Consider the following 24,466-nt stretch of genomic DNA (forward strand, 5'->3'; position numbering starts at 1 on the left):
GGCAACTGGTTCCAATGAAGTTTTGGCGCAGCTTCACTGACGATTCCTGCAAGACTATCGTTATGTTACACAAAGGCTGAAGAAAGACGAACAAGGTTATACCACATTCAGCTCTTAAAGAAGATCAAAGCCAGACCTGTCACCTAGCTCTTGGTAATAACTTTGATATCTTGAAGAAACCATCCTCTATGACAAGGTCCAACACGTGTCCGAGGAGTCACCATTCATAAAGTCAACAGGACATCGGCTTTGACAAACAGCCTTACCATCCACACGCTAAGCTTCTATATTGTGCCGGGGCTGGGGAACACAGCGTTCCACGCCGAAACTGATTGACAGCCTGGAATACACGTACAACCGCATGCGTGAGGGGAGGGTGGCCACATACGGGCAGTGGATGAAGCATAACGATCTAACAGCTACTCGTAGGAGTCGTCTTCATCCGTGAAACACCCACACGTCAATCCAGCCGAAGCTCAGAACCTACACTTTGAACTTTGAACTTTGAACTTTATTCACCTTTGAAGCGGTGGCACATCGGCAGCGCCGAGTGCTAAAAGTACATACTTAACGCAGATTGAGATATCATAGTTAACCAATATACAAAATCTAGTCGAGAGTATCGAAGAGTAAAAATAAAGTAACAGTATTAGCTGGTGCATGGAAACCAAAGAAGTTCATAGAAGTAATATTATAGCAGTAAAAATGAAATATATATAAAATGATAGCAGATAAATGGTAAACCTTAGCTAACATTTCAATACCTAGCTGAAGCAGGAGACGATGGAATTTATATACTAAAAACAAACGAAATTGATATGAATAACAATACACAACTCGAGGGGAGTATGATAAACAGTGCCAGCTGGGTGGCAGGTGGGTTACTTATTTAACCATAGTGGTAGGGGGGGGGGGGGGCAGGTGAAAATAATATAAATAATAACAGTGGAGTCTTGGCAGTAATCTGGGTGTAAACAGTTAGTGCGAAGAGCTATAACGGGCTAGGTTTACATGTAGCTGTGGTTTGAGGATATGATGTTACATAGTAACTGATAACAATTAACGGAGAGTAGTGAGATTTAACAATGATAAACCATAGTAATCGTGTAACTATAATAGGCATAACAAAAAGTAGGCTGGGTGACAAATGGTCTACATAAGCAACATAGCTGGTTTTTAGACAATCAATTTGAAAATAATAGTAGAGATCACATGGTGTGGATAGAGTAGTTACATAGATGTAAGGTTGCATAGAACTGAACTTAATTAAAACTGTAGTGAAGTGGAGATGGAACACAGTTGGCCTTAACATTAAATTGTGGTGTTGCAGCTGCTCCTTGTAAGCCATGCGTTGTGGATGTACCTCTTAGCAAGTACATCAATGATTGTATCCCATGGACCCTTGTATCCTAAGAGTAGATGTTTTTTCATTTCAGTGTTACTAGATGTAAATGCTTCCCAGCAGTCTAGGTAACAGCCGAGGTCAAGAAAAAGGTCATGTGCGATTTTAATGTCTATTACCCCTCCCAGCGCTGGAGCCAAGACCAGGTTGATTCTTGGTCATACTCGTTATATAAGTTGTACAACGCCCACGTAAAGGAAGACTTGCATATTTTGCCTGTGGTTTGGAAACATCGTACAAACGTATTGTGTAGTAAACAAGTATTAACAAACAACTTAGCCTTCTTGAATTATGAAAATCCAAATAGTAAACTGAGTCCGGGTATAAAACATCGATATGTTGATTTCTTCTTTCAGCGGCAGATACGCAAAACTATCGCCGACCACGGAATAACTGGCGAGAGTTACAGCAATATAGACAAAGCTGTGGACCAGGTATTATTTCAAACTTTTATTTTCTAATTGCTGACTACTCGTATCAACAGTTAGCTTGAACTAGGCTCTTCTCATAAACTTGCAACCTTAAATATATCAAAAATGGTTTACAAATAAACGTTTAATTTTCCAAGTTTATACTTGAACTCAGGATATGCATGTATAATACATCGTTCACGTAACTATTGCAGGTACTTTTGTATTGCACTGCCATTGAGAGGTCAACGGCCGGGAGGGAAGAGATCAAACACAGAATAGGAAGCACCCTAAACTGCCAGCGAAGGCACCAAAATTTCAAGTAAGTTTTTTTTCTTAAACTTTGCACACATTACATGCTATGTTAGAACGAAGATGATGGATTTGCTGCCCATGTATTTAGTCAGTAGCGCATGGAACTCTGTATAGTGGAATCATTGTTTGTTTTAGCACAACAGGAGTGCAGGGGACAAGTACGTGAAAGGCCCATGCAAGCGTCGTGGGGAAAAGAAAGCTGTGCCCGCAGAGGATGACCTAACCGAACAGCAGGGGACCCGCCCCAAGAAACGTTCAAAACAGCACGGAGGGAAAACCTTGAAATTGGGGTGAGTTGTACGTTCAAAATAGAAACTTAAGCCACTATCTCACTCCTAGGAATGACTGTTAGTAGGTACAATAAGATTGAGATTAGACTTGGAACAAAAGCCATTTGAAAGCAAATTATATCAAATGCCGGTATTGGTGCACAATAAACTTTGATTTCCTACACAATTTGCACTTAAATGCTCGATAGACAATGATAACAATGAGCATTCAGTGAGTGTTGAGGGTACGTACTTGTGTTTCAAATACATCATTCCTTTTTTTCTAGAGATGAAGTCGAGCTGCTGATGGAGGACATTGTGGTCGGCCGCGGTATCCTCGTAATGCCGGAAGTAAGGGATATAGGTAGGTTCATCCCATAACCATACAAACTGGCCATAAACCAAAGTATTGTTCAACTTCCAGTTAAATCGTTCTGCTTTAGTGTTATTATTCAAATGTAAAACACAGTCTTGTAAAGTACAGTCAGACGACATAAGAATAATTGGCCAAGTGTTGGCGGTACAGAGAACGTTCAAACATGTAAACTGTAATGAAGAGTGTGCTAAGTCTCTTCATTCAATACCTATGTAAACTTTCAACCAAAATCATTACTTCACTAGTGCCAGAAGATGGATCTACAATAACAGGCCCAAAGGAGATCATAAACAAACAAGCTGAGTACTTCCAATAACTATATACTTCAAATAAATGTGTCCCAGCAAAGAAAGAATTTCAGCTGTTTTTTTTAATGAAGAGATTAAAATATTAAATGAAGAAGATAGGATAAAATGTGAAGAAAAGATTAATGAGCTTGAATTAGACAAAGCCCTCAAGCATCTATACAAAAATAAAAATAATACACTTGGATGTGATGGACTCACTGTATAATTCCATGTTAAATTCTGGGACCTACTTAAAAAGCATCTTGTTGAGGACATCAATTATCCTTTTGACTCCGGCATATTACCAATGTCTCAAAGACCTGGAGTCATAAGGCTTATTCCCAAAACAGAATCAGACTTAAGTACATTAGAAAACTAGCGCCCAATTAGTCTTATCAACGTTGGCTATAAGATTATTAGCAAAGCACTAACTTTAAGAATTGAACTACCTTCCATAATACATGAAGATCAAACTGGTTTTATTAAACAAAGGTATATTGGAAGTGATATTAGACGTGGGATGCCATAGAATATTGCGATAAAGAAAATACCCCAGGTGTAGTCATGTTTTTAGATTTTAAAAAGCATATGATAGTGTTGAGCAATCGGGCTGCAGCTGGAACTCATGATGATCACCACCGCGTACCGGTGTACAAAATGTCGCAGAGGTACGTGTTGTTGATACGGTAACGTTACTACCTACGGGACATCGGAAATCTCTTATCTACCAATGCACCAGTTGTTGCCGGCATTAAGATATCGCGAAATAATGTGCCGTTTTGTCTTAAGGGTGTCAAGAAACCCATCTTGATCGTTGTTTCGCCACTTCCTGCCCTGATCAGGGATTAAGTTGAGGAAGCCAAGGCCATGGGGATTTCAGCAGTTTCCTTGCAGGACGCGACGGAGTCAGAAGCCAAGGATATCGAGCAGGGCAAAAACCAGCTCGTGTTTGGCATCCCTGAGTTGTGGGTGGAGACAGAACGCTGGGGAGACATGTTTCTTTGTGACTACTACTAGGAGAATCTGATCGGGATAGTTTGCGACAAAGTGCACAAGATACCCAGCTGGTAGGAAGATGTTACTTAAATATATTTAACAACATTATAGCAAGGAGTTATTGTGATAATGTCGAAATTGAGCGGGCAGATATAACAAAGACATCTAGAAGATGCCAGCGAGCGCGCATGTGTTTCATGCAAATGAGTATCTTTTACATTTGGGTGTCGGGCTTGAATAATTTATTTTGCTGCCATTTGTAAACAATGACTTGTAGTACAATGCACTCGGCCCGCCAATTTTTAACCAGAATATCTTTTTGTAAACCTCTTATTTTTTGCAACATTTTACATGACAATCCCCAGGGTAGAATTAAACATCGCATCATAAGGGGTTGGGTTGAGATCATCATGTGTGTTGGTGATATTTTGTTCACGAAAAAATATGATACATTGTTATTTTTCCTCAACGGTGACATTAGTTAGAGTGTTATTAGTATATGTTCTATTGAAGCATCACCAATTCCGAGTGCTAACATACGATTTATCTGTACTTTTATTAGGGGCATGGCAAAGAAAGGAGTGATGGCATTCAGGGAGTGTTTAGGCAGATTGGCTGAACTGAGGTCACTATGTAGAAATCGTAAGTTCTTCGAGCCATGTTGATGAACGGTGCAGTCCCCTTTCATTGAATGATTTATCATTATTTGCTTGCCAACATACTATACATAATAGTATACTTTTCAGTTATTATAGATGTAGAAAGATAAAGATTTGAAACACTTATCGTTTTTCTGCCTTATCACCATGACCTGTAAGATTGTGTCTTAAAAAAATATTGTTTCAGGAATTCCTGTTCTGGCGTTGACAGCATCATCAGATGTCAAGACGAGGGAAGACATTGTACATCTGTTGAAGTTGAAGAAGACATCCTTGTACGACGAGGCAAGTCCATATCGGCCTAACATTCGCTTATCATGTGTCTCAGTAAAAGACGCCGAGAAGTCTTGTTTAGACTGGATTGTCACTGGCTTGAGGGAGGAAGGTACATCCCATCCCCAAATTATCATAGATTGTACCAGTATCAAAGTAACATATAAAGTGTATGATTATATTAAGAAAAGCCTAGGCGACCATGCCTATGTTGGCCCCAAACAGCCGTCAATGTACTGTTTAATGGCTATGTGTCACAACCCAACTCATGCCCACAAGAAGGAAGAGGTTCTGGCATGCTTTGCCAAAGGACCTTTTCGGGCTTCAAAGATGTCAGGTATGTTGTCAATTATGGCGCGCCACGTAGTGCAGAACACATCTTGCAACAAATTGGAAGGGCTGGGAGGGATGGTCTATAGAGCTACGGCATTGTGTACCATACAAGTGGAGACCATTGTGATGATGATGTTAAGGCATTTGTAAGTTGTAAGACACGTTTGAGGGCCAATCTCTACAATTTATTCGAAAAAAAAGAAGGTGTGGCGTAATGGTGAGAGCCATAGGGCTGCCAAACAGCGTGGTCCGAGTTCGATTCCGGTGAGTGGCCGGACGGCCTACCAGCAAGGATTCTTAAACTTGCAGCTACGGAGCTAGCCCAAGCTCTGACTATTATTTGTCAGAAATCACTTGAAACTGGCCAAATCCCTTCCCCATGGTAACAAGCCAACATCACTCCCATCTTTAAGAAAGGAGACAGGACTGACCCGGCTAACTACCGTTCCGTTTCTCTGACTTGTGTGTGCAGTTAGGTTATGGAACATTTTCTCAAGAGTCGTAAACAAAGGGGGGGGGGGGCATTCAGAGTGGGCGGATGTGGTCTCCGGAGTGCCCCAGGGCACTGTACTCGGGGTCCACTACTGTTCCTAGTATACATTGACGATTTGGTTGACAACCTTAATTCTAACATACGGCTCTTAGCCGACGACTGTGTAATCTACAGAGAGATAAATAGTGATAGAGACCACACTCTTTTACAAGAGGTCATTAACAATTTAGACACCTGGCAAAACAAGTGGCAGATGAAATTACACCCGGAAAAGTGTTTCGTCATGCGTTATACTCACAAACGAAAACCCAAACTTTATGATTACAAATTAGGAAGTCATGTGCTAGCCGAGACTAACAACCACAAAAACTTAGGAGTCACGCTTAATAACCAGCTCTCCTGGTCCCAAGATATTCAGCATATTACTGGTAAGGCAAACAGATCACTAGTTTTTGTGAAACGTAATCTCTATAACTGCCCTAAAGCAGTCAAGATGAACGCATACACAAGCCTTGTAAGGCCTCACCTAGAGTACTCCAGTGCTGCTTGGGACCCCCACCACAAAGAGCATATTTCTAAATTAGAATCAGTTCAGAAAAGAGCGGCTAGATTTGTCACAAACTCATATTGCACTTATGATAGTACTACTAAACTTGTTTTCGATTTAGGGTGGGATACCCTAAAGGATAGAAGGACAGCTAGTAGACTTACAGTACTGCAAAAGGCAAGACACCATAAGATAGCCCTACCGGTCGAAGCTTATCTGTCACCTGCACCGCGCCACTCAAATCAAAACTCATACAAGAGTCTACCATTTCGCAAAGACTGTTACAAATACTCTTACTATCCACGCACTGTGAGAGACTGGAACTCATTGCCTCAAGAAGTGACTGAGACAACTGAACCTCTCAAGTTCAAGGAGGCGGTGCTCCTGCACCTCAGAGGACAATAAAAGCGCAGCGCACTCCCTTGGGTGCTTTACCCCAACAAGAGGGGTGTTACCCAGTATCCAATCAAGATCAAGATCAAGAAGATTCTCAGAGACAAGACTGTTCTTCCTTCTTATTGTCATGACTTTAGATTGTATATTACTGTAAACGTGTACCCAGTGACAAAGGCACAGCAATGATTTCTCATACATGATTATCATATTCATTTCAAAAAGGAATGTTAACCCTTGTCCTGCTGGACTTTTTTTACCCTATAGTAGTCCCTGTGCTGGGCTTTTTTGACCCTATTTAAAGGAGGGGTACTGCTTTAACTTTGCTATTTTTTTTATACTTTGCCCACAAATAACTCTATAAAGTTATATATCAATACAAAGCTAAGAGTCTCTACTTTTCAGAAATATATTGCAAATTTTGCCTGCACCTACCTGTATTGATTGATAATGGCAATAAATCAATAAAAACCCCTTTTTTCAAAAATCTTTTGTATTGAAGTATCTGAACCATATAAAAAGTACCAATATCAAAGCTGCAGCATTCCTGACACATCCTGACAACATCAGAGCTATATCTATGATGAAGAAGTTCACCCAGGTATCTCAGCAGGTAGGTTTATGACCATACAATGTCCACGGTGCTGAACTGGCTTTTCTGTAGAAAAGCTGAGCCATTTAGAATTAGTATACTTCTTTCTTTACCTCTATTACAATCACTTTCCTACACATGAGCTGAAAGCTTACAACAGGTATTATCTTTGGAATTCCAAACAAAGTAATATCATTGAATACAAAGGTAATAAAGATACAAAAGGCAATAAAAAGTACATTATTCCACAAAGTTTCCATAATTAACAGAATCCAAAATAATAAGGGAAAATCCATTTTATTCCCTTTTTTTCGACTTGAAAATTAGAATATGAAGTTGTTCATTTTACAGAATTGGAGCCGTTTAGGCTTGTTATTGAGGAATCCAAGAAATGTATATCTAGATATTCGGGACATATTGAGTCAAATGACTCAAACAGAGTTTTGATTGTCCAGCCATGTGGGGTTGGTTTCTGAAATTTGAAGGTGAAAATTCGTGGACTTTGAGTCATTTGACTCATAAGGGAGCCTTTGAGTCAAGTGACTCAAAACGGGCCACTTTGAGGCATTTAACTCAAAACGGGTGACTTTGAGCCATGTGACTCAAAACGGGCCACTTTGAGGTATTTGACTCAAAACGGGCGACTTTGAGTCATGTGACTCAAAACGGGCCACTTAAGGCATTTGACTCAAAACGGGCAACTTTGAGTCATATGACTCAAAACGGGCCACTTTGAGGCATTTGACTCAAAACGGGCAACTTTGAGTCATATGACTCAAAACGGGTGACTTTGAATCATTTGGCTCAAAATGGGCGACTTTGAGTCATTTGACTCAAGATGATGAGTGACTAAAGAGTGGTTATAAAACACGATACAGCATCGCCTAAAGTGGAAACGCATTGGATTTTATTCAAATCCTCAAAACAGAGTACATGGAAATAAATGAAATAAAGTAATAAAGTAGAATTCACAGCGCAGTTTCAAATTAGAGTCACCTGTTTTGTAAGGGATGAAAAGTTGCAGATGAAAACAGAAAATACATATTCAGACCTCTCAGTTTAACCTTCTTGGTCATGGATAGACAAATATAGCAATTTTTGACAACGTTTTTTAAAAGCTTTTCCCAGCTGTGCTCGATCAGAGAATGATAATTGCAGTAGGGCTGCCGGTAAATCCATTGTTAATTGATTAGCTATGACCATCAAAAGTGACAATGATAAAAAATCTTTACATGTCAATTTACTCACAATTTGTTTTCGTTTGATGCATTGATAAACATTACAAATAAAAGCAGACAGTACATATATTTGTATATTCCAATAAAGCACTTAAAGGCCTTAACAAGTTTTTTACTCTCCAATGCCTTGCTAAGAAGATGGAATTTACAGTAGAGACGGTCAGTATATACATGTATTAGTGTATTGATCAACTATAAATACCAATAACGGCGTGAAGAAATACTCAGATTAAAGTTTGCCGTTCAGCGACATGTAATGTATTAAACCACTGATTGCCGTCAGCATATCAAGAGGGAAAACCCATTTATAGTTTCTAAACATCTTGTTTGGGAATATGGCTTGAACCGGTTGTAGCAAGCCTCTTTAAAACTTCGTATAGTCATGCGAAGACGTCATTACCATGGCTACCTCTTGCACGCAGCTTCTTATTCTCCTGTCAGCGCGAACACCACTAGACAATCCTTGCCTTGTACCTTCCCTCGTCTTTTCCATCCAGTGTGATTCTCCGAACAGCAACCTGTAGCCAATGACTGAGTGAATAAAAATGATTCCTTATCAAACACACTAAACAAGTTTTTAAGCATTAGGTGTGGCAGAGGGTTGTCGTTTTTACATCCAGCATGATAGCACAAGCCCAAACAAAACACAATCGCATGGGTAGCACAGCCACTGGATGGACACATTTACATTATAGTATTGCATTCATACATATATATTAGTCTATCACTCGGCCTCATATATGCAAGAAGAGATTAAATGGAAGGATTTCAGCTGAGGACAGCAGTCACGAAAACACATCCGACAATCGGAAACAAGTAGCAGGTAGGATATATGTTGCTTAGGAACGGCCAATAAGAGTAGCCAACAGGTACAGCTATTTTTTTTAATAAGTCCAAAAGAGATTGTTAACTCATCCCATATTTCTTAGGGCCTTTCTTGAGTGATTCGCATGTCTTAGACCGTCAAGTGTTGTGTAACGCCTAAGATCAGAAAGATTACAATCTATCTTAGGGGATTGTGTGTGCCCTTGTACTATCAGGGGTCGAATCAGTAAAAGTGATAGCCTGACCTTTTTAGTACACTTACATACACAATAATGAGAGCTGCATTTACAATAGATAACATCCACTAGGTACATGTAGCTGGTAAGGCGTCAATTATTAGGTACATTTAGCCTAGCAACTTGATAGTTTCGGCTAGGTCTTCCTACGGAGGTCCGGGTCGTAGAATTCGTAAAAAAAATCCTCCCTCCTTGCCAGGGGACTCAGTCAACGGGAAGGTTAAAATTTCCCCCTCGGAGCCTGCTAATACAATCTATGGTTGCAAACTCTCCTTGCATTTATTTTCCCTACAGTCGGAGTATCCAGTCTGGTAAAGACTATCTAGAAAGACAAACGGCACAAAAACAAAGGGCACATGATTAGTGAGAGACCATTACAAACACATTGAAAGGGAGAATGATGAAAGTAACTCTCTATACTTTTCTTTTATTGTAATTTGTATTCACGTTTCCTTTCGGATCGCAAATTGGACGGATTCCTCCTAATCCTTCTTGCCACATTGGCTTTGGCCTCCCCCCATTTGTTCCTCGTTCCCTACCTCTTTCGTCGCTATCATTTCCAGCGAACGGTTGGGTGCACTCCAAACCTAGCCCCCCCCCCCCAACACACACACATATACTTTTTCTCCTGAACAGGCCGCTTGTTCCAGCTCGATAATGTAAACAGTTTATCTAAAAAAGGTGAACAGTTTATATTTCAATTTCAGTTTATAGTTTCTGCGCTAAATATAGTCATCCCCAACTGGTTTTTGTTATATAACTGTTTAATTTCTGCCTGACCTGCGCGCCAATGGCGTAACTCATTGCATGATCTTTCTGCCTTGGCCCGTGAAACAATGGTTTTTTTCGACTTGCGTTGAAAATGTACACTGTTTTTATATGGCTTCGACCAATCCATTGTTGGATAATGTAAACATTTTTATTAGTTGTTTATATTTTTCCGATAATGTAAACAGTTTGTATATTCCTTTTCAGTAAACAGTTGATATTTTCTGTTCTTGGGGTAAACAGTCATCTCGTAATCCCATAGTTTTCGAAATCTATTCAACATTGGCGTTGACTATGTTTAGGCCTTCTTGCCACTGACTGTCAAGTGTGATATTGTAACTCTTTACCACGGAGATAATGAGAACTCTACCGTCACGTGACATGCGCACCACTATCCTATAACATGTCTGTCCAGTTTGTGAATGGACGGGAAAGTTAGTTCTCTTCGGAATTTACGGAGAGGAGAAGGTAAAAATGGCACCTAATTTCTTCCATTACACATGTACAGCTTTTATAAAGACCCTTGCTAACAGGAGGCGACCAGAAAGTGTCGCATAATGGACCTAATCATTAGGAAAACAAAGACGGTAATTACATATAACATGTATACCGTGAGTAAATGATTCTTGGCAATCCTAACGTTTGTTGATATAACGACGTCATTCGTATAAACACACCAGCTCCGCAGGCGCGCTGCGCAGCAGCAGCTAGTTATATTACACTGGAAGACTTGTGACACCTATCCTTTGCTTTTTTGAAGACGGGAAATCCTAGCCTCCGTTGCAAAATTCTCCCACGACGACTTTTCAAGTTATTGGGGCCAGATTCTTTGGCTGAGGACCGTATCTGCTGGGGCCCCGTATCTGCTTGGGATCCTGTAACCGGATCCACGGCGTTTACGAGACCCCAAGCAGATACGGACGCGGGCCCCAGCAGGTACGGTTCCCAGCCAAAGAATCTGGCCCCAATAAGTTGAAAGGTTGCCGTAGGAGAAGCCTGCAACCGATGCTAAGGAAAACCAAGTTTTTGAACGCTTCATTTCGGGACTGACAATTCTGTAGTAGCCAGTTTACAGTGATTTCAAATATGATTTACCATGTTGACCCTTGATCTCTCCCCCCTTAGATCACTTGGAATTTTAATGAACAAGACTCTTCTGGAAACTGATCATGATACAGCTAGTTTGGCATATAAATGTGAATGGGGCAACCGAATTAACCTTCGTGCTTATTATTGTTTCTGCAAATACCCTTACTACAACAGTCTGATTGAAAGATTGTCATTATCACTGACTCCTGTAGTCTTTAACAGGCGACATGGCAACAGTTTCAGATAAATGCTACACCGTATGGTTTCTAGACCCTAAACAGTAATGATCTCCTATCCCCAAATGGCCGAAAAACGAAGTTGTAAACATAGGCGCACCAGTCGCTAAATAACATTTTGGGCCCCTATCGGCGCCAGAACATTCCGAACGGCGTGGTCAATTACAAGAAAACAATGACATTTCTTGAGAGTCGCCCGAAGCAACTATTGTGCAACCATCTTAGCAATTTTTGTCTGTTTTTTCGAGACTTCCGGATGCCGCAGACGAGAATATATGCACCTCTCCCCCTGAAATACGGCCTCCCTACGAAAGGTCTTGGAATGGCCTCTACCGAAATCCCGTGTGGTGCACAGTATGATTTGATACACCTACCTTCTTTGGAGAGGTCTCATGATCATCCCAAAACAGACGTGTACAGCTACATTGTTTGCCACGTTCCGCACGTACCAGCTGTTGAATGAAGCACAGCTAAACAATACGTCTTGACTGTGTGAATGCTGACCTCGCCGGGATGACGAGATTCTGTTGCTATTAGAACCACATGTCATATGTAGTAGTGGCCCGTTCCAAAGGGGTTGTACACTATGTAAGTAGGGTATTCATGCTCTAATGCTAAACGGACAACCGTTAAACATGACACGGCTTCTTACAGCGAAGTTTGCCCGTTCACAGGACTACATTGGCCCGTTGGTGGGATGCAATCAGCTCATAGTTTTCCCATCAAGATCCAGACCGTCATACAGAACGACTCTGCCTCATTCCCGCCAAGCATCTAATGAACACCCCCGGAATGAATACTCGAGATGGGCCAAACAAGGGGTGATTCTCTAGAGTAGGTCGGTTGGAAGTCATGGTGAAACAAATTGTACTAACGTTACATTGAATAAGATACCTTTCAGAAATATCTTTTGATTGTAAACTTTTTTCCCCACTTCCTTCACCCAAGGAAATTGTATGAACGCTTTCGGTCCTACTCCTCAAGCAGATGTTGTTCGTTGACCGCCTGTCACACTCCTCGCGTTCTATTCGTCTGGGCCAGTCAACGCTACTGCCCGGGCCGGAGGATCTTTTCCCATGGGGCAGGTCAAGTTTCCTTGGCGGATTTCGTTTCGAGGAAGCTTGGGAGCTAATCTCCAGGCTGATCTCCACGGGGGCAAAATCGTGTGAATGTCGGCCTGCCAGAAAAAAAATTCCAACCTTTTTAGAGGGTCTGCATGCCCTTTTTCGTGAAGCGTTACGAGCGATTTTAATTCACCGTTAATCGTTACCGGCTGCCCTGAATTTACCGTTAAGCGTTATCGGTATATTAATCGTGAAGCGTTACTGGTCGTTTTAATTCCTCGTTAAGCGTTATTTGTCATCCTGAATTCAACGTTAAGCGTTATTGAGTAATTCCTCGTTACGCAGAAAAAAGCATTTCAGTGGGTCAAGATTTCAAAATTTTCTCCAGGGAGCACACGGCTCCGGCGAAAATATGTCGGTAGGGTGCCCCCACAAAATTTCAAGCTGAAACTCTTCTATTTTTCACTCTACCAGCAAAGTTTTCTCCTCAAAATTCAGGACATTAAGCGTTTCGCGGTTCAAGATTTTAAAATTTTCCCCGGGTGCATGCTGGGCCTCCGTCCAAAAACATTGTCAGGAGGGCGTCGACCCCCAAACTCAAGCTGAAACTCGTCTGTATTTTTTCACAAACAGAGATATCATTAAACTGAACTTAAATTACCAGTAATATTTGCCCATCGAAATGCAAGAAAAAGCGTTTCAGGGTGTCAAGAATTTTCCCCGGGAGCATGTCGCAGCTCCGGCGAGGTCTGGAGGGCGTGACGCCCCTCAACAATCAAGCTGAAACTCTTATGTATTTTTTTTTCAAATAGAGATGTCATAATACTTAGCTTAGTCTTCAGGAAAATCCCCCCTCAGAATGCAGGAAATAGCGTTTCAGAGTGTCAAGATTTCAAAATTTTCGTCGCGCCTTCGGCGCTCGTCATCGTGATCATGAAATTTCCTGCCGCCGCCGAATTTAAAGCGTTCGGAGCAGGCGTGCGAGAATGGCATAGCGTAATAGGTCTCCTGCCACAAGATCAGGACGACTAGTGGCAAAAAACCGTCGTCTTCAGGGGTATCTCATGTTCTAAAAATGCTGAATTCACCGTTAAGCGCTATCGGCCGGCCTGAATTTACCGTTAAGCGTTATCGGCTGGCCTGAATTTACCGTTAAGCGTTGCCAGGACCCCCCATGCAGACCCTTTTTTTAGCTTCAGTCTGCTACCTAAGCTTCACTCCCCGCCTTCACCCTGAAACTAAACAGGGTGACACATTTAGGCTATTAGATTTTAAAAAGTCATTGGCCATCGGAAGTAAAGCACATTTGTCTGAAAAAAAAAAAGACAGGAAATGTCACAGCCATGTAGTCGCCTCGTCGCCTTGCCTGTTTAGTGTGATTCCCAAACAGCCGCTGACTTTGGAATTGAATTAATCTCCAAGCAGATCTACACGGGGCAAAATAAAAATGTCAAACAGAGAAGGCTGACATTACGATTTTTGCCCCTGTAATACTGCGGCTTCCCGGTTGGTACATGGTGCATGCCCCCACACACTCAGCATTGCTCAGAGGTGCCCAAAAAGAACGATGAATGAATTCATCGATCCTCCCTCGACAGCGCTGTATGAACAGCCTTCATTTCTTACTTTGAAATCCTCAATATGCAGGAAAAACCATTCCAGGCATTGTCCTGTGGACTGGCATCTAGGTGCAAGCACATCTAACCCTTGCGGGACGATAGTGTGTGTGTGTGTGTGTCCGTTCCGGTTACGGGATCCAAAGGCCATATGCCTAACCCATTTCATTTGGTGTTACGACAGTGTGAAGTAAAGAAGGTGTTAATTAGGCCCCCGTGGAGTGAATCCCCGACCGTACCCATATTTCTAGGATTTTGTTGTTTTAAGAACTTGATCGCTGCTTTAAAAACTCGATGGGTGTTTTAAAATCGATTGCTGTTTTAAAAACTCGATGGCTGTTTAAGAAAACCTTCATTGCTATCTAAAAAAACAAAAACAATTCCTTTTTGAAAAAAAAAAACTCGATTGCAAGAAGCTGGCCTATACTCCAAACTACAGTCAAACCTGAAGCGGTCGCATTGGACAGGTGGTCGCCTTGAAGATCCATGAGGAGGATCGACTCAAGACATGTTGCCAAGTTTAGGTGTTAATCAATGCAGCTTTACAAAGATTGATTGAAAATTGCGTAATTTTGATCAGCATAACTACGTATACGTATACATCTATGTACTATCGATAACAGGTTCAATTCCCATTGAAAGAAAGATTTAAAAAATGTTTTCGTTATCGTTGTAATATTTCTGTCCCGTTACCATGGTTATGTAGTGAACAAATTTTGACTTCAAAACAATGTCCGCCTATGTAGTGAACAAATTTTGACTTCAAAACAATGTCCGCCTCTCCCGATCGAATAGTGCCCCCCCCCCCCCCGCATTCACACCTAACGAGTGTGTACATAGAAAGCTGATTGCCATGTTCGATAAGTTTTCTACTAGCTGCATAATTTTGAACTGTTGGTGGGAACAAAAACACCATTCAATTCCAAAGTCAACGGCTGTTTGGGAGTCACACTAAAACAGGCAAGGCGACTACATGACGGGGTAGGGTATTCCCGTACTCTCCATTCTCCAAGCAGAGGAGGGGTTCCGGCTGGTTTTCGACGCGTTTTTATGCGTTTGTGTCGGGCTTTCTACTTTTTTTCATTTTTTTGTCTCTTCAAACCCCTTCAAAGAGAGACAAAAAAAGACAGGGTAGAAAGCCCGACAAAAACGCATAAAAAGACGTCAAAAACCAGCAGGAACCCCTCCTCTGCTTGGAGAGTAGTATTTCCGGTCTTTTTTTCCAGACAAGTAAAGTAGAGTAGAGTTGAATTTTCGGTCAGGTAGGACTGTTCAAGTTAAGACCGCTCTTCATTGGTTTACTTCCAATGGCCAATGCCTTTTTATTTGATAGCCGTAGTGTCACCCTGTTTAGTTTCACGGTGAGGGCGGGGAACGAAGTTTAGGTAGCAGACTGAAAAAGGCTGGGCTCGGAGATTGTCAGCCCCCATAGAAGTTTTTCTGGCTGGCCGATACAATTTTTCCCCCGTGGAGATCTGCCTGGAGATTAGCTCCCAGGCTCCCCAGTAACAAAAGCCGCCCAGGAAACTTGACCTGCCCCATGAGAAAAGATCCTCCGGCCCGGACTGTAGCGTTGACTGGGCCGGACGAATAGAACGCGGGGAGTGTGACAGTAGGTCAATGAACAACATCTGCTTGAGGAGTAGGACCGAATCAACTTCCTTGGGTGAAGGAAGTGGAAAAAGAAAGAAGCAGTTATATATATAATGCAATCAAAAGATATTTCTGAAAGGTATCTAATTCAATGTAACGTTAGTACAATTTGTTTCACCATGACTTCCAACCGACCTACTCTAGAGAATCACCCCTTTGTTTGGCCCATCTCGAGTATTCATTCCAGGGGTGTTCATTAGATGCTTGGCAGGAATGATGCATAGTCGTTCTGTATGACGGTCTGGATCTTGATGGGAAAACTATGAGCTGATTGCATCCCACCAACGGGCCAATTGTAGTCCTGTGAACGGGCAAACTTCGCTGTAAGAAGCCGTGTCATGTTCAACGGTTGTCCGTTTAGCATTAGAGCATGAATACCCTACTTACATAATGTACAACCCCTTTGGAACGGGCCACTACTACATATGACATGTGGTTCTAATAGCAACAGAAACTCGTCATCCCGGCGAAGTCAGCATTCACACAGTCAAGACGTATTGTTTAGCTGTGCTTCATTCAACAGCTGGTACGTGCGGAACGTGGCAAACAATGTAGCTGTACACGTCTGTTTTGGGATGATCATGAGACCTCTCCAAAGAAGGTATGTGTATCAAATCATACTGTGCACCACACGGGATTTCGGTAGAGGCCATTCCAAGACCTTTCGTAGGGAGGCCGTATTTCAGGGGGAGAGGTGCATATATTCTCGTCTGTGGCATCCGGAAGTCTCGAAAAACAGACAAAAATTGCTAAGATGGTTGCACAATAGTTGCTTCGGGCGACTCTCAAGAAATGTCATTGTTTTCTTGTGATTAACCACGCCGTTCGGAATGTCCTGGCGCCGATAGGGGCCCAAAATGTTTTTTAGCGACTGGTGCGCCTATGTTTACAACTTCGTTTTTCGGCCACTTGGGGATAGGAGATCATTACTGTTTAGGGTCTAGAAACCATACGGTGTAGCATTTATCTGAAACTGTTGCCATGTCGCCTGTTATAGACTACAGGAGTCAGTGATAATGACAATCTTTCAATCAGACTGTTGTAGTAAGGGTATTTGCAGAAACAATAATAAGCACGAAGGTTAATTCGGTTGCCCCATTCACATTTATATGCCAAACTAGCTGTATCATGATCAGTTTCCCGAAGAGTCTTGTTCACTAAAATTCCAAGTGATCTAAGGGGGGAGAGATCAAGGGTCAACATGGTAAATCATATTTGAAATCACTGTAAACTGGCTACTACAGAATTGTCAGTCCCGAAATGAAGCGTTCAAAAACTTGGTTTTCCTTAGCATCGGTTGCAGGCTTCTCCTACGGCAACCTTTCAACTTATTGGGGCCAGATTCTTTGGCTGGGAACCGTACCTGCTGGGGCCCGCGCCCGTATCTGCTTGGGGTCTCGTAAACGCCGTGGATCCGGTTACAGGATCCCAAGCAGATACGGGGCCCCAGCAGATACGGTCCTCAGCCAAAGAATCTGGCCCCAATAACTTGAAAAGTCGTCGTGGGAGAATTTTGCAACGGAGGCTAGGATTTCCCGTCTTCAAAAAAGCAAAGGATAGGTGTCACAAGTCTTCCAGTGTAATATAACTAGCTGCTGCTGCGCAGCGCGCCTGCGGAGCTGGTGTGTTTATACGAATGACGTCGTTATATCAACAAACGTTAGGATTGCCAAGAATCATTTACTCACGGTATACATGTTATATGTAATTACCGTCTTTGTTTTCCTAATGATTAGGTCCATTATGCGACACTTTCTGGTCGCCTCCTGTTAGCAAGGGTCTTTATAAAAGCTGTACATGTGTAATGGAAGAAATTAGGTGCCATTTTTACCTTCTCCTCTCCGTAAATTCCGAAGAGAACTAACTTTCCCGTCCATTCACAAACTGGACAGACATGTTATAGGATAGTGGTGCGCATGTCACGTGACGGTAGAGTTCTCATTATCTCCGTGGTAAAGAGTTACAATATCACACTTGACAGTCAGTGGCAAGAAGGCCTAAACATAGTCAACGCCAATGTTGAATAGATTTCGAAAACTATGGGATTACGAGATGACTGTTTACCCCAAGAACAGAAAATATCAACTGTTTACTGAAAAGGAATATACAAACTGTTTACATTATCGGAAAAATATAAACAACTAATAAAAATGTTTACATTATCCAACAATGGATTGGTCGAAGCCATATAAAAACAGTGTACATTTTCAACGCAAGTCGAAAAAAACCATTGTTTCACGGGCCAAGGCAGAAAGATCATGCAATGAGTTACGCCATTGGCGCGCAGGTCAGGCAGAAATAAAACAGTTATATAACAAAAATCAGTTGGGGATGACTATATTTAGCGCAGAAACTATAAACTGAAATTGAAATATAAACTGTTCACCTTTTTTAGATAAACTGTTTACATTATCGAGCTGGAACAAGCGGCCTGTTCAGGAGAAAAAGTATATGTGTGTGTGTTGGGGGGGGGGGGCTAGGTTTGGAGTGCACCCAACCGTTCGCTGGAAATGATAGCGACGAAAGAGGTAGGGAACGAGGAACAAATGGGGGGAGGCCAAAGCCAATGTGGCAAGAAGGATTAGGAGGAATCCGTCCAATTTGCGATCCGAAAGGAAACGTGAATACAAATTACAATAAAAGAAAAGTATAGAGAGTTACTTTCATCATTCTCCCTTTCAATGTGTTTGTAATGGTCTCTCACTAATCATGTGCCCTTTGTTTTTGTGCCGTTTGTCTTTCTAGATAGTCTTTACCAGACTGGATACTCCGACTGTAGGGAAAATAAATGCAAGGAGAGTTTGCAACCATAGATTGTATTAGCAGGCTCCGAGGGGGAAATTTTAACCTTCCCGTTGACTGAGTCCCCTGGCAAGGAGGGAGGATTTTTTTTACGAATTCTACGACCCGGACCTCCGTAGGAAGACCTAGCCGAAACTATCAAGTTGCTAGGCTAAATGTACCTAATAATGGACGCCTTACCAGCTACATGTACCTAGTGGATGTTATCTATTGTAAATGCAGCTCTCATTATTGTGTATGTAAGTGTACTAAAAAGGTCACTCTATCACTTTTACTGATTCGACCCCTGATAGTACAAGGGCACACACAATCCCCTAAGATAGATTGTAATCTTTCTGACGTATATACTAGGCGTTACACAACACTTGGCGGTCTAAGACATGTGAATTACTCAAGAAAGGCCCTAAGAAATAGGGGATGAGTTAACAATCTCTTTTGGACTTATTAAAAAGATAGCTGTACCTGTTGGCTACTCTTATTGGCCGTTCCTAAGCAACATATATCCTACCTGCTACTTGTTTCCGATTGTCGGATGTGTTTTCGTGACTGCTGTCCTCAGCTGAAATCCTTCCATTTAATCTCTTCTTGCATGTATGAGGCCGAGTGATAGACTTATATATATGTATGAATACAATACTATAATGTAAATGTGTCCATCCAGTGGCTGTGCTACCCATGCGATTGTGTTTTGTTTGGACTTGTGCTATCATGCTGGATGTAAAAACGACAGCCCTCTGCCACACCTAATGCTTAAAAACTTGTTTAGTGTGTTTGATAAGGAATCATTTTTATTCACTCAGTCATTGGCTACAGGTTGCTGTTCGAAGAATCACACTGGATGGAAAAGACGAGAGAAGGTACAAGGCAAGGATTGTCTAGTGGTGTTCGCGCTGACAGGAGAATAAGAAGCTGCGTGCAAGAGGTAGCCATGGTAATGACGTCTTCTCATGACTATACGAAGTTTTAAAGAGGCTTGCTACAACCGGTTCAAGCCATATTCCCGAACAGGATGTTTAGAAACTATAAAGGGGTTTTCCCTCTTGATATGCTGACGGCATTCAGTGGTTTAATACATTACATGTCGCTGAACGGCAAACTTTAAACTGAGTATTTCTTCACGCCGTTATTGGTATTTATAGTTGATCAATACACTAGTATATGTATATACTGACCGTCTCTACTGTAAATTCCATCTACTTAGCAAGGCATTGGAGAGTGAAAAACTTGTTAAGGCCCTTAAGTGCTTTATTGGAATATACAAATATATGTACTGTCTGCTTTTATTTGTAATGTTTATCAATGCATCAAACGAAAACAAATTGTGAGTAAATTGACATGTAAAGATTTTTTATCATTGTCACTTTTGATGGTCATAGCTAATCAATTAACAATGGATTTACCGGCAGCCCTACTGCAATCATCATTCTCTGATCGAGCACAGCCGGGAAAAGCTTTTTTTTAAAAAGTTGTCAAAAATTGCTATATTTGTCTATCCATGACCAAGAAGGTTAAACTGAGAGGTATGAATATGTTTTTTTCTGTTTTCATCTGCAACTTTTCACCCCTTAAAAAACAGGTGACTCTAATTTGAAACTGCGCTGTGAATTCTACTTTATTACTTTATTTCATTTATTTTCATGTACTCTGTTTTGAGGATTTGAATAAAATCCAATGCGTTTCCACTTTAGGCGATGCTGTATCGTGTTTTATAACCACTCTTTAGTCACTCATCATCTTGAGTCAAATGACTCAAAGTCGCCCATTTTGAGCCAAATGATTCAAAGTCACCCGTTTTGAGTCATATGACTCAAAGTTGCCCGTTTTGAGTCAAATGCCTCAAAGTGGCCCGATTTGAGTCATATGACTCAAAGTTGCCCGTTTTGAGTCAAATGCCTAAAGTGGCCCGTTTTGAGTCACATGACTCAAAGTGGCCCGTTTTGAGTCAAATACCTCAAAGTGGCCCGTTTTGAGTCACATGACTCAAAGTCGCCCGTTTTGAGTCAAATGCCTCAAAGTGGCCCGTTTTGAGTCACATGACTCAAAGGTTCCCGTTATGAGTCAAATGACTCAAAGTCCACGAATTTTCACCTTCAAATTTCAGAAACCAACCCCACATGGCTGGACAATCAAATCTCTGTTTGAGTCATTTGACTCAATATGTCCCGAATATCTAGATATACATTTCTTGGATTCCTCAATAACAAGCCTAAACGGCTGCAATTCTGTAAAATGAACAACTTCATATTCTAATTTTCAAGTCGAAAAAAAGGGAATAAAATGGATTTTCCCTTATTATTTTGGATTCTGTTAATATACTGCTGCATAGCACCAACACAGAGGTCTCTACCAAGACTACAATGTTGCTGACCAGTCTTGGCAACATCAGAATGATACATGTGAAAAACTAAAATGCACAGGTATTGTAACAGGTGAGTACATGTATATGGTTGTAGACTGCCCTTGGTGCTGAACTCACTTTTGAGCAAAATCTACACTCTCATACAGAACAGTACACTTCATGCTGTAGCCATAGAACAATTGACATTCTAGCTTTCTATACATGAGTGGAAAGATTATAGTCTAACCTTTCTTGCCATATCAACATACAGTTGTTACAATCTATACTAAAGGCTATATTATAATAAAGACATAAAAAGCAATAAAAAGTACATTATTCCACTATGCTTTCATATGCCTTTGTATAGCATCAACACACAGGTTTCTACGAAGACTACAACGTTTCTGACCAGTTTTGACAACATCAGAATAATATATCGTATTATATGTAAAGAAATACGAATTGCAGATATTATAACAGGTGAGTATATGGCTATCAAAGTCTGAGACTGGTCAGCCCCACAATAGAAATCATGCACCACTTCCCCGCCAGCGACCACGTCCACTACCTCCTCGGGCACGTCCACGCCGTCCACGGTAAGTGCCCCGAGCTTTTCCACGGCTAAAAGTAGCGTTAGCGCCGCTTTCAAGTTCATCAGCAACGTGTAAAGGTCCCTCTCCGCTTGCCCCGACATGTCTTCGAGGCCGATGTTGTGACTCCCCGTCTTCGCCAGAACTGTCACTGATTTCAGCGGAATTTTCACTTGTTAAAGGATATTCCACCCCTGAATCGTTCGTGAAAATGTCCTCTAGAACGTCTTCGGCCGTGTACCGATCCATTTTGGCGTTTAAACACCGAAATTGCCGCCAGAAATACGGAAAATATCGCCCCGAAAACATTCCAGCAGACGACACGGCATCATGGCCGCCTCATTAACATATGGCCTCATTAACATATCACGCATGCGTCCTGGGACGCATTGCGCAACAATAATTTTGACCCTTGACCCCGACGATGAGGCAACACTATGTTACTTCCGGGTTTCGGGGGTTACGCGGGAGTGAGACGCGTTCGTGCCGGAAATACCCCCAGCGCCTATTTATAGGCGGTCCGCAGGACCCGCACATTATGCGTAGCGCCTATATATAGGCGGTCCGCAGGACAAGGGTTAACCTCGATTAATAGACATATAACTCATATTGTGATGATGATGAGAAAGCACTTCAGTGGTTGTTCAGCCACCTTGGGGCCACAAGACCGTCCTGTTCTCAAGTTCCCGTAAGAAAGAGCTTGGGAGTTCGTTTCTCAGCCTCAACACCACGATCCGCTCTCTGAAGGACCGCGCCTCGTCCTTCACCAATGTCCACAAGACCGTAAGTTCTCAAGTTCCCGTAAGAGACTCGGAGAAAGAGGCCCTAACACAAGACGAACCCCCTTCAGGCAGTGACTGTGATTGTGACCGACAAGAGATCACCATTGTAATATTGCGTCAGACAACGTGAACCAAAGGTATATGTTTTATCATTTCAGGGCACTAACGTTTGTTTCATTCGTTGCAAAAATTATGTGTGCTGGCGGAGATGATTTCGGGCTATTAGCAATATAGCGTCCTCGCAATCGTTGTTGTAGTTTAACTTTTGTATTTGTTTGTGACAAATATTGACAAAACTATAGAGTATGCGAAGGGGATATCTGAAAGGCTATGTTCATTTATTCCCAGACATGACTGAACAGTTTCAACCGCAAGGTCTGAATACTGAAGTTGAACACGAGGAATCCTTGGAAATCTTGCCCCGACCAACTTAGTGGCGTACGACTCCTCAGAGTTCAGCGCATTGTTTGACGCGGACACCTTCGTTTACCCAAGTACCAGCCTTGACGACACTGTGGAATATGAACATGAAACCGACGCAACTTGTTTTGTGGATGGATACAAGGAAGCCGTAGATATCGGGCCACCGTTTTTATCTTCCACCCCAGAGCACACTGTAAATTCACCAGACACCAGCATTTGATGAAACACAAGCAGGGACATGTTTGAGTCGTCAGCTGAGCCGGCCGCAGTGGCGCAGACCGCTAGTGACCCAGACTCCAGCACTGGATGGAACACAAGCTGGGACATGTTTGAGTCGTCACCTGAGCCGGCCGCCGTGGCGCACACCGCTAGTGACCCAGACTTTAGCACTGGATGGAACAAGCAGGGACATATTTGGGTCGTCAACTTCTGAGCTTGCCGACGTGGTGCCCTTAGCTTGGCGCATACCGATAGCGATTCAGACATCAACATGGTGTGGGACACGAGCAGAGACATGTTTGAGTCTTTGAGTTCAGAATAATCATATTTTGTGAGTCATTAACATATCTATTTCTTTATTCCTTTTATCACTTATGTTCCTCTATTATTATATTTATTTACATCATTTTGTGTACATTTATTTAGTTGTATCATTAAAGTATAGCAAGTACACAGAACGTCATGTGTATTCGCGAAACTCCGGTCAATCAGGCGGGCTTGCTGATTTTTTTTTGTATGTGTGCTAAATAAAACGGTCAACAGTAGCTACATACAGTTTAACCTTTAGGTACCTGACGTGGTACATCTGTGACAATATGTTTTCAGGCATGTCTGGTTTTAAAGTTACGATACAAACGTTGGTAAACGTTGCATAAGAATTATGTCCGTATTCATTACAATTCTTCTAGTAAAAATGAATACTTGTATTTGTAAATTATTCTTTTATTTTGATCTGTTCTTCTTGTTTTCTTGTCTTGTCTGTACAATAAAGGTATTCTCCATTCTTAATTCATTCTTACAAAATGTAAATTCGCTAATGTGGACAGGTTAACGTTTCACTTAGGCCTATTTACGTTCTTAAGTAATCACTCTGCGCGCGGGGACGACATGTGGTGTAATTGTATCATTAATCATCGCCCTGCCGCGACGCCTTGCATGGTAGCCGCCACAAGACTGTTGTTAGGGCCGTTCAACTCCCCGGCAAGAAATCCCCCGGTGCGCTAATTAGGGTTCTGCGGGCTGGGGTCTCTGTGCCGCCGAAGGAATTGAAGGTACCGGCTAAAAGGCCCGATAAACAGTCTGGAACCCAGGATAGACACGAAACTATCCTATCCTTCCTTTCACATATGCAAAACCGTCAGAAGTTTGGAATTTGAAGTGGCATTGGAGTGCGCATGCGCCGCCTAATCAGGAATGACCGCTTCAATTGCTTGGCGTCTAGTTGGAGGCTATGGAATCAGG

General features: G+C 41.9%; 3 long non-coding RNA genes across 3 annotated transcripts; 2 read left to right on the forward strand and 1 right to left on the reverse strand.

The window, feature by feature from the left end:
* Window positions 1-2,024: 2,024 nt before the first annotated feature.
* On the forward strand, window positions 2,025-2,907 carry LOC136426717 (uncharacterized). The gene is made up of 3 exons (XR_010754332.1): window positions 2,025-2,134; window positions 2,263-2,417; window positions 2,684-2,907. It is a non-coding gene; the product is annotated as an uncharacterized lncRNA (long non-coding RNA).
* A 5,328-nt stretch (window positions 2,908-8,235) lies between these two features.
* On the reverse strand, window positions 8,236-12,522 carry LOC136427534 (uncharacterized). The gene is made up of 2 exons (XR_010754457.1): window positions 12,112-12,522; window positions 8,236-9,114 (listed from the first exon to the last, which is right to left on the reverse strand). It is a non-coding gene; the product is annotated as an uncharacterized lncRNA (long non-coding RNA).
* A 3,795-nt stretch (window positions 12,523-16,317) lies between these two features.
* On the forward strand, window positions 16,318-21,164 carry LOC136427535 (uncharacterized). The gene is made up of 2 exons (XR_010754458.1): window positions 16,318-16,671; window positions 19,673-21,164. It is a non-coding gene; the product is annotated as an uncharacterized lncRNA (long non-coding RNA).
* The last annotated feature ends 3,302 nt before the right edge of the window (window positions 21,165-24,466 follow it).

This window comes from Branchiostoma lanceolatum, chromosome 2 (assembly GCF_035083965.1).
Source record: "Branchiostoma lanceolatum isolate klBraLanc5 chromosome 2, klBraLanc5.hap2, whole genome shotgun sequence".
Classification (NCBI taxonomy): Eukaryota; Metazoa; Chordata; class Leptocardii; order Amphioxiformes; family Branchiostomatidae; genus Branchiostoma; species Branchiostoma lanceolatum.